This window comes from Hypanus sabinus, chromosome 6 (assembly GCF_030144855.1).
Source record: "Hypanus sabinus isolate sHypSab1 chromosome 6, sHypSab1.hap1, whole genome shotgun sequence".
NCBI lineage: Eukaryota > Metazoa > Chordata > Chondrichthyes > Myliobatiformes > Dasyatidae > Hypanus > Hypanus sabinus.
Window position 1 is genome coordinate 147,541,604 of NC_082711.1, and position 9,678 is coordinate 147,551,281.

A 9,678-nucleotide genomic window follows, 5' to 3' on the forward strand; every position below is an offset into this window, starting at 1 on the left:
GCATGTACTCACTCTATGGCTCATATACCCATTCTTACCTATGGATATCAAAACCACACACAATTTTCCAGATGTAGTTTCACCAAAGCCTTGTCGAACTGTAGCAAGATATCCTTACTGCAGTACAGAAAACAGTCTACCGTACAGGAAGAGTTTGATCATAAGAGATCTGTCCCCTGCCGCATTCTACCTCAATTTCTATTGCTTAATTTGCCAAAGCATGCCAAACCAATAATAATAAAGGAGCAAGATGGCACCCGCATGAAGATTTCCTGAAAACGCACTCCTATCCTCTTCTTCAGCTGGTCCTTCAGAATAAACATAAACCCTCATCCCAGGAAGAATCCCAGGCAACACATTTTAACAGTCCTGCCAATTTCAACAACACCACACCTCACTTTTCTTCATGCACTCTACATTGAAAAACAAAGCAAGCTGGTTCATCTCAGCTCTTCCTCACTGCTGTCTTCATCAATGGGCATTGTCAGATCCTCAAAGGATTCAATCAGGCTCTTGAGGCATGACCCGCCCCTCACAAAGCCATTCTGACTTCCTACTTTTTCAAATGCTCACAAATCCTGTCTCTAAGAATCTTCCAGCAATAATTTACCCACCATTGAATTAAGACTCAAAGCTGCCTCAAATCAACAAATTTCACCACACTTGCTTGCATCATACACTGAGGTACTCTCTTCAGTTACCTGATGAGGTAACGGTAGCCTTCAGCATCAGAGTTAGGAAATCTTGTTCTGATTCAAACAAATGTTGAAAATTCCTCCACTAAAGCTCTTGTACTTGTTTGGTGCTGGATGAATTTCCCAAGAACATCCAAGAAATCAATTGAGCTGACTGCCATTATTCTTTGCTTGCAATATTCTACTAGACCTGTAGATGCCAGTAATACATCACAAATACTCCACTGACATCTTTATTTTGTGAGGTCCTTAACTTCCCGTCACCCAAAGAAAAGCCGTTTGCTGGTTAAAAGATGTCATATCTCACTAGACTTTGACACAGAAAGATCCACTGGTTCTTACTTTGTTTCTGGGTGGGAGGTAACAGTGGGAGACGACTTGTTGGACTGAATTCCTTCTAAAACTGCTCACTCATTTTCAGAGCTGATCCCTGGCTCAATTATTTGGGAAAGTAATTAAACTAACACAAAATCTAGCTACAATTAAATGTATACAAGTTTCAAATCACATCTTCCTAAAGATTTCTCACAGAAACCCCAGTGACATTTCTCAGTTGAATCCAATCTTGAATGGGGAATGGGTTTCAGGTCATCATGCATCGCAACAAAATGGCACAGCCGATAAAATGTCTCCAAGGAGAATTAAAAATTTGCAGTTTCCAGAAATCTGCAATAAAAGTAAAAAGTGCTGCAGCACTCAGCAGGTCAGTCAGCATCCATGGAAAGACAAGCAGGTCAAAGAGCCTCTGGCCGAATTGAAGAAAATAGAAAACAGACTAGTTTTAAATTGCAGAGAAGGTGGCAGAGGGATGGATAGGCAAAGGGAGTACAGGGCTACAAAGTCATAAAGCATTGAAACAAGACTTTCTGCCCATCCAGTACTTGCCAAAATATTATTCTTGCTCCCTACATCGACCTGCACCTGGATCAAAGCCCTCCATATCCCAACTATCCGTGTATTTATTCAAACTTACCTTAAATGTTGAAATCAAACCTGCAACTACCACTTCTGCTGGCAGCTCATTCTACACTCTCACCACCCTCTGAGTGAAGAAGATTCTCCTCATACTCCCCTTAAGCATTTCACCTTAACTCTTGACCTCTAGATCTAATCTCACCCAACCTAGGTAGAAAAAGCCTGCTTACATTTCCCCATTTATACCACTCATAATTTTACTGCATGTATTGCTATCAAATATCCCCTCGATCTCCTACACTCCAGAGAATAAAGTCCTAACCTATTCAACCTTTCCCTATAATTCAGATGCTCAAGTCTTAGCAACGTCCTTGTAAATTTTCTCTGTACTCTTTCAATCCTTTTGATATCTTTCCTGCAGGTAGGTGACCAGTACTGCACTTAATTCTCCAAATTAGGCCTCACCAATGTCTTATACAACTTCAACATAACATCCTAACCCCTGTACTCAATACTTCGATTTATGAAGTCCAATGTGCCAAAAGCTTTCTTTATGACCCTGTTTACTTGTGACACCACTTTCAAGGAATTATGGGTCTGTATTCTCAGATCCCTCTGTCGACTGTGCTCCTCAGTGCCCCACCATTCACTGTGTACAATCTACCCTGGTTTGTCCTCCCAAAGTGCAACACCATACACTTGTCTGCATTAAATTACATCTGCCATTTTGCAGCCCAAATTTCCAACTGGTCCAGATCCTGCTGCAAGCTTTGACAGACTTTCTCGCTATCCACTATGCCCTCAAATTTTGTATCATCCTCAAAGATGCTGATCTGGTTTATCACATTATCATCCAGATTGTTAATATAGATGACAAACAACAACAGGTCCGGCACCGATCCCTGTAGCACACCTCAAGTCACAGGCCTCCAGTCAGAGATGAAACTATCTGCTACCACTCTTTGGCTTTTCCCATGGATTCAAAGTCAAATCCAACTTACTACCCCATCCTGAATGCCAAGTATAAGATTTGTTAGATATGAGTTACCACACACAAAGTCATTTTGACTATCACTAATTGGATCCAGGTCTATCCAAATACTTATATACCTAGTCCCTTAGAACACTTCCCAATAATTTACCCACTAGTCATCAGGCTCACTGGCCCATAATTTCCAAGCTTTTCCTTAGATCCTTTCTTAAACAATGGAACAACATTACCTATCTAACAGTTCACCGCGACCTTACCCATTGGCTAAGGACATTTTAATTATCTCTGCTAGGGCCCCTGCAATTTCTGTGCTAGTCTCCCACACAGTCCAAGGGAACACCGCGTCAGGTCCTGGGGACTTATCCCCTCTAATTTGGCTCAAGAGAGCATATAGGTCAGTTAGGGGGGAGGGGTTAAGGGGAGGGGGTAAGGGTTATATACATTGTTTTTTCATACTTTGTAACCATTTAAAAATGCAATAAAAAAAGTTTAAAAAAAGAGAGCAAGCACCTTCTCTTCTGCAATCTGTAAAGGGTCCATGATCTCCCTGCTGTTTTGCCTCATGCCTATAGACACTGTGTCCATTTCCTGAGTAAATGCAAATGCAAAAAAAACTACTTAAAGCGTCCCCTATCTCTTTCTGCCCAATACATAGACGACCACACTGTTCTTCAAGAGGACTAATTTAGTCCCTTGCTATCATTTTACTTGTAATATACAGTAAAAGTAGAAGCCCTTGGAATTCTCCTTCACCTAGACTGCTAGAGCAAACTCATGCCTTCTTTTAGCCTTCCTGATTTACATCTTAAGTGTTCCCTTGCATTGTTTATACTCTGCAAGTACCTCATTTTTCTGACAGAGTAAGATCTAAGTGCCTTGGGGATAAATAAAACGGTCCTTTGGTCCATGATGTTGTGCTGACCTTTTAACCTACAACAAAATCAATCTAACGCTTCCCTCCCACATAGCCTTCCATTATTCTTTCAACCATGTGTCTATCTATGAGTCTCTTAAATCCCCCTAATCTATCAGCCTCTACCTCCACCCCTGGCAATACATTCCACACACCCACCATTCTCTGTCTACAAAGACCTACCTCTGACCTCCCTCCTGTACTTTCCTCCAATCACCTTGCAATGATGACCCCACATATTAGCCATTCCCACCCTGAGACAAAGTCACAGGGTGACCACTCTGTCTATACCTTTTTCATCTTCTGTTGGTAGTGCGTCGTATCCAACACTGACAGGAGACACGTGCAGGACGGTTTTTAATGGAAAGGACATTGCATTGGGGCAGTTCCACTCTCTCAACCTTGAAAATCTGGCTCCAGTGGTACGAGTAGTTGTCGCAACTGGGGTCGTCCGTGGTTGCAGTGGATGACCTTGACTTCGTCAATGCCCTTCACTCTGCGTTGCAGCGACGCCCTTCTGGCCATTGGATCTCACTGTTGATCTCACCCTCCCAGTCTGCCAGAGCTGACTTCACATGCTAAGACAGACATGTCCCCATTGCACTGGGGTATGAAGCCCGCTGGCTGTCCTCACCTGGTTTAGCCTGCCTATTGAAGCAGTCAAAGTTGTTGCATCCAAAGAGCTACTTCAAGTCACAGGTGAGAGCTCTATGATTGGTGCGGCCTCAATGGTGAGTAGGCTGCCCTGAATGGACATGACAAATCGCTTCACCAGAGCTGCTAACCCTCACTGGACTCCTCATACACCCACTCATCTTACAAACCTCTAACAAGTCACCTCTCATTCTCCTTCACTCCAAAGGGAAAAGCCTTAAGTCACTCAACCTCTCCTCATAAAACATGCTCTCTAATCCAAGCAGCATTCTGGTAAAAGGTGCTGAGGTTAATGGTTAATGGTTAATGGGCAGCAGTTAAAGAAATAAAATTTCTTAAAGTTTTGGCTGTCTCTGAAGGTTTTAAAGAATCAGAGATGCAAAGGGACTTGGGAGTCCTTGTGCGAGATTCGCAAAATGTTAACTTGCAGGTTGAGTCAGAGGTAAGGAAGGCAAATGCAGCGTTAGCATTCTTTTCAAGATGAGGACAGGAACATGATAGCAATGATGTGATGCTGAGGATTTATAAGGCATTGGTGAGATCACACTTCGAGTACTGTGAAATGTTTTGTGCCCCTTATCTAAAAAACAATGTGCTGATCTTGGAGAGGGATCCAGAGCAGGTTCACGAGAATTATTCCAAGCATGAAAGGGTTAATGTGGGAGGAGCATTTGATGGTTCTGCTGGAGCTTAGAAGAATAAGAGGGGAACCTCATGAAAACCTAGTGAATATTGAAAGTCCTGATACAGTGGATGTGGGGAGGATGTTTCCTATTGTGGGTGAATCTAGTTCCAGAGGACACGGCCTCAGAAGAGGGACATCTATTTAGCACAGAGATGAGGAGGAAGTTCTTTAGCCAAGGGGTGGTGTGTCTGTGGAATTCATTGCTATGGATGCTGTGGAGTCCAAGTCATTGAGTATATTTAAAGTAGGTTCTTGATTAGAGTGTTAAAGGCTATATTTCATGTTTGGTAGCTCCAAAGCCTAAAGATAATTGAAAGAAAACCCATCGCCAGGAGATGCGTGTGCTTAGTTTTTTTTTACTTTAAGTGAGGAGCGCATGTGTGATGTGGTAGAATAGCGTATGACAGTACATACTTCATACAGACATCCCATAATGAATTAGTAAACAATGAAGAATACTGAATCAAGCAACGTATTTACATTACTCAAAAGTTATTAAAACATCAAACACACAACACAGCACAACACCCTCTTTCTGATTTCCACAGGGATCGCTCCCTACGTGACTCCCTTGTCCATTCGACCCCCGCGTCCTTCCCACTGATCTCCCTCCCGACACTTATCCTTGTAAGCGGAGCAAGCGCTACACCTGCCCTTACACTTCCTCCCTCACCACCATTCAGGGCCCTAGACAGTCCTCCCAGGTGAGGCGACACTTCACCTGTGAGTCAGCTGGTGTGGTATACTGTGTCCGGTGCTCCCGGTGAGGCCTTTTATCTATTGGTGAGACCTGACGCAGACTGGGAGACCGTGTTGCTGAACACTTACGCTCATTCCGCCAGAGAAAGCAGGATCTCCCAGTGGCCACACATTTTAATTCCACGTCCCATTCTGATATGTCTATCCATGGCCTTCTTCGCTGTCAAGATGAAGACACACTCAGGTTGGAGGAACAACACCTTATATTCTGTCTGGGTAGCCTCCACCCTGATGGCATGAACATTGATTTCTCTAATTTCTGTTAATGCCCCTCCTTACCCTATCCCTTATGTATTTGTTTATTTCCTCCCCTTTTTTTCTCTCTTCCTTTTTTTTCTCTCTCTGCCCCTCTCACAATAACTCCTTGCCTGTTCTCCATCTCCTTCTGGTGCTCCCCTCCTCCTTTCTTTCTCCCTAGGCCTCCCATCCCATGATCCTTTCCCTTCTCCAGCTGTGTATCACTTTTACCAATCACCTTTCCAGCTCTTAGCTTCATCCCACCCCCTCCTGTCTTCTACCATTTCAGATTTCCCACTCCCCCTCCTACTTTCAAATTTCTCGCTATCTTTTCTTTCAGTTAGTCCTGGCAAAGGGTCTCGGCCTGAAATGTACTTTCCAAGTACCCACTTTTGATCACCTCTGTAGTCCCTCACCAGGACTGCTTGTCCAGGAATGAAATATCAAAACTGCTCCTTTGAGGAAACCTCATTTTGTCTTAGTTGTTTGTCCAGAATACTCCTTCTAAGATTGATTTGAGGAGATTCTGGCATGAGTGCCTGCGATATGCAATGAGGAAATTAGCAAGCTTCTGATTCTGTGCCAGTGTTTTGTGCTCCACTCACATTGCTTGCAGTGTGTTCTTTAGACTCCGGACAAACCTTTCATAGAACATAGAATAGTAGAGCACATTACAGGCCGTTTGGCCCACAATGTTGTGCCGACCCTCAAACCCTGCCTCCCATATAACTCCCCACCTTAAATTCCTCCATATACCTGTCTAGTAGTCTCTTACATTTCACTAGTGTATCTGCCTCCACCACTGACTCAGGCAGTGCATTCCACGCACCAACCACTCTCTGAGTGAAAAACCTTCCTCTAGTATCCCCCTTGAACTTCCCTCCCCTTACCTTAAAGCCATGTCCTCTTGTACTGAGCAGTGGTGCCCTGGGGAAGAGGCACTGGCTGTCCACTCTGTCTAATCCTCTTAATATCTTGTACACCTCTATCATGTCTCCTCTCATCCTCCTTCTCTCCAAAGAGTAAAGCCCTAGCTCCCTTAATCTCTGATCATAATCCATACTCTCTAAACCAGGCAGCATCCTGGTAAATCTCCTCTGTACCTTTTCCAATGCTTCCACATCCTTCCTATACTGAGGCGACCAGAACTGGACACAGTACTCTGGCCTAACCAGAGTTTTATAGAGCTGCATCATTAACCTGGGACTTTTAACCTCTGTCCCTCGACTTATGAAAGCTAACACCCCATGAGCTTTCTTAACTACCCTATCTACCTATGAGGCAACTTTCAGAGGTCTGTGGACATGTATCCCCAGATCCCTCTGCTCCTCCACACTACCAAGTATCCTGCCATTTACTTTATACTCTGCCTTGGAGTTTGTCCTTCCAAAGTGTACCACCTCACACTTCCGCAGGTTGAACTCCATCTGCCACTTCTCAGCCCACTTCTGCATCCTATCAATGTCTCTCTGCAACCTTCGACAATCCTCTACACTATCTACAACACCACCAACCTTTGTGTCGTCTGCAAACTTGCCAACCCACACTTCTACCCCCACATCCAGGTTGTTAATAAAAATCACAAAAAGTAGAGGTCCCAGAACCGATCGTTGTGGGACACCACTAGTCACAACCCTCCTATCCGAATGTACTCCCTCCACCATGACCCTCTGCCTTCTGCAGGCCAAACTTCCCTGGATCCCATGCCTTCTGACTTTCTGAATAAGCCTACTGTGTGGAACCTTGTCAAATGCCTTACTAAAATCCATGTAGATCACATCCACTGCACTACCCTCATCTATATGCCTGGTCACCTCCTCAAAGAACTCTATCAGGCTTGTTAGGCATGATCTGCCCTTCACAAAGCCATGCTGACTGTCCCTGATCAGACCATGATTCTCTAAATGCCCATAGATCCTATCTCTAAGAATCTTTTCCAACAGCTTTCCCACCACAGACGTAAGGCTCACTGGTCTATAATTACCTGGACTATCCCTACCACCTTTTTTGAACAAGGGGACAACATTCGCCTCCCTCCAATCCTCCGGTACCATTCCCGCAGACAACGAGGACATAAAGATCCTAGCCAGAGGTTCAGCAATCTCTTCCCTTGCCTCATGGAGCAGCCTGGGGAATATTCCGTCAAGGCCCAGGGACTTATCCATCCTAATGTATTTTAACAACTCCAACACCTCCTCTCTCTTAATATCAACATGCTCCAGAACATCAGCTTCACTTATATTGTCCTCACTGTCATCAAGTTCCCTCTCAGTGGTGAATACCGAAGAGAAGTATTCATTGAGGATCTCACTCACTTCCACAGCCTCCAGGCACATCTTCCCACTTTTATCTCTAATCGGTCCTACCTTCACTCCTGTCATCCTTTTGTTCTTCACATAACTGAAGAATCCCTTGGGGTTTTCCTTTACCCTACTCGCCAAGACCTTCTCATGCCCCCTTCCTGCTCTTCTCGGCCCCTTCTTAAGCTCCTTTCTTGCTACCCTATATTCCTCAATAGACCCATCTGATCCTTGCTTCCTAAACCTCATGTATGCTGCCTTCTTCCACCTGACTAGATTTTCCACTTCACTTGTCACCCATGGTTCCTTCACCCTACCATTCTTAATCTTCCTCACTGGGACAAATTTATCCCTAACATCCTGCAAGAGATCCTTAAACATTGACCACATATCCATAGTGCATTTCCCTGCAAAAACATTATCCCAATTCACACCCGCAAGTTCTAGCCTTATAGCCTCATAATTTGCCCTTCCCCAACTAAAAATTTTCCTATCCTCTCTGATTCTATCCTTTTCCATGATAATGCTAAAGGCCAGGGAGCGGTGGTCACTGTCCCCCAGGTGCTCACCCACTGACAGATCTGTGACCTGACCCAGTTCGCCATTTTTTCAGCTTCCCAGCAAGCCATTTGTAAGTGTTGCTACAGTGCAGATGTAATATGTCTTATTCCATTCATTTTCAGAAATGACTGAAACTGTTATGCTCCAGACTGTTGTCCATTGTCACTGACTATGTGTTCTGAAATGCCAGTCCTTGAGAAGAGACTTCTCAGTACATCAACAATGTGCGAGGCTGTAGTGGACACTATTGGAAACACTTCTGGGCACTCTGTAGCTGCATAAACTGCTACCAACAAATCTGACTCCATAAGTGCTCTGGAAGAATCCACATGAATCCTTTGGTAGGACAACGCAGGCCATTCCCAGGAATGGAGAGGCACTGCTCTTGGCATCTGGTCATCTTGGTATCCTGAACAGTGCATGGCAAGCTGGTCGATATGCTGATTTACCCCAGGCCACCAGACAAAGCTTAGAGCCAACAGTTTCATTTTGACCACGCCGAGATGACTGGCATGTAGCTCCACCAACACTTCAGCTCTCTGATTGGATGGTACAGCTCTCATTCCCTGTATAAAGTAACTTCCATCAAGGGCAAGTGCATCCCGATGCTTGTAAAAATGGGAGAACTGGGATTTCTGCTGCAGACTCCAGCCAATTTGTGTTGTCCTGTAGACCTGAGACAATGTGAGGTCTTTTCTGGTTTCCCTTGGATCATCTCTGCTGTAATACGGAGATTTTCAATTTGCATCAGGGAGAGTACATCAAGAGGAGTGACCTCTTTTGTAAATTTTTCAGTTACTTCCTTTCCCAAGGGTAACCGGGACAATCCATCAACAAATCCACAATTACTCATTCTCTTATTCAATCTTGTAATTATGTCCAAGAAACAGAGCTCGTTTATGATGCTGTTAATGGAACACACTTCTGAGGATTGAAAATGGACGCCAATGGTGGATGATCAGTAATGA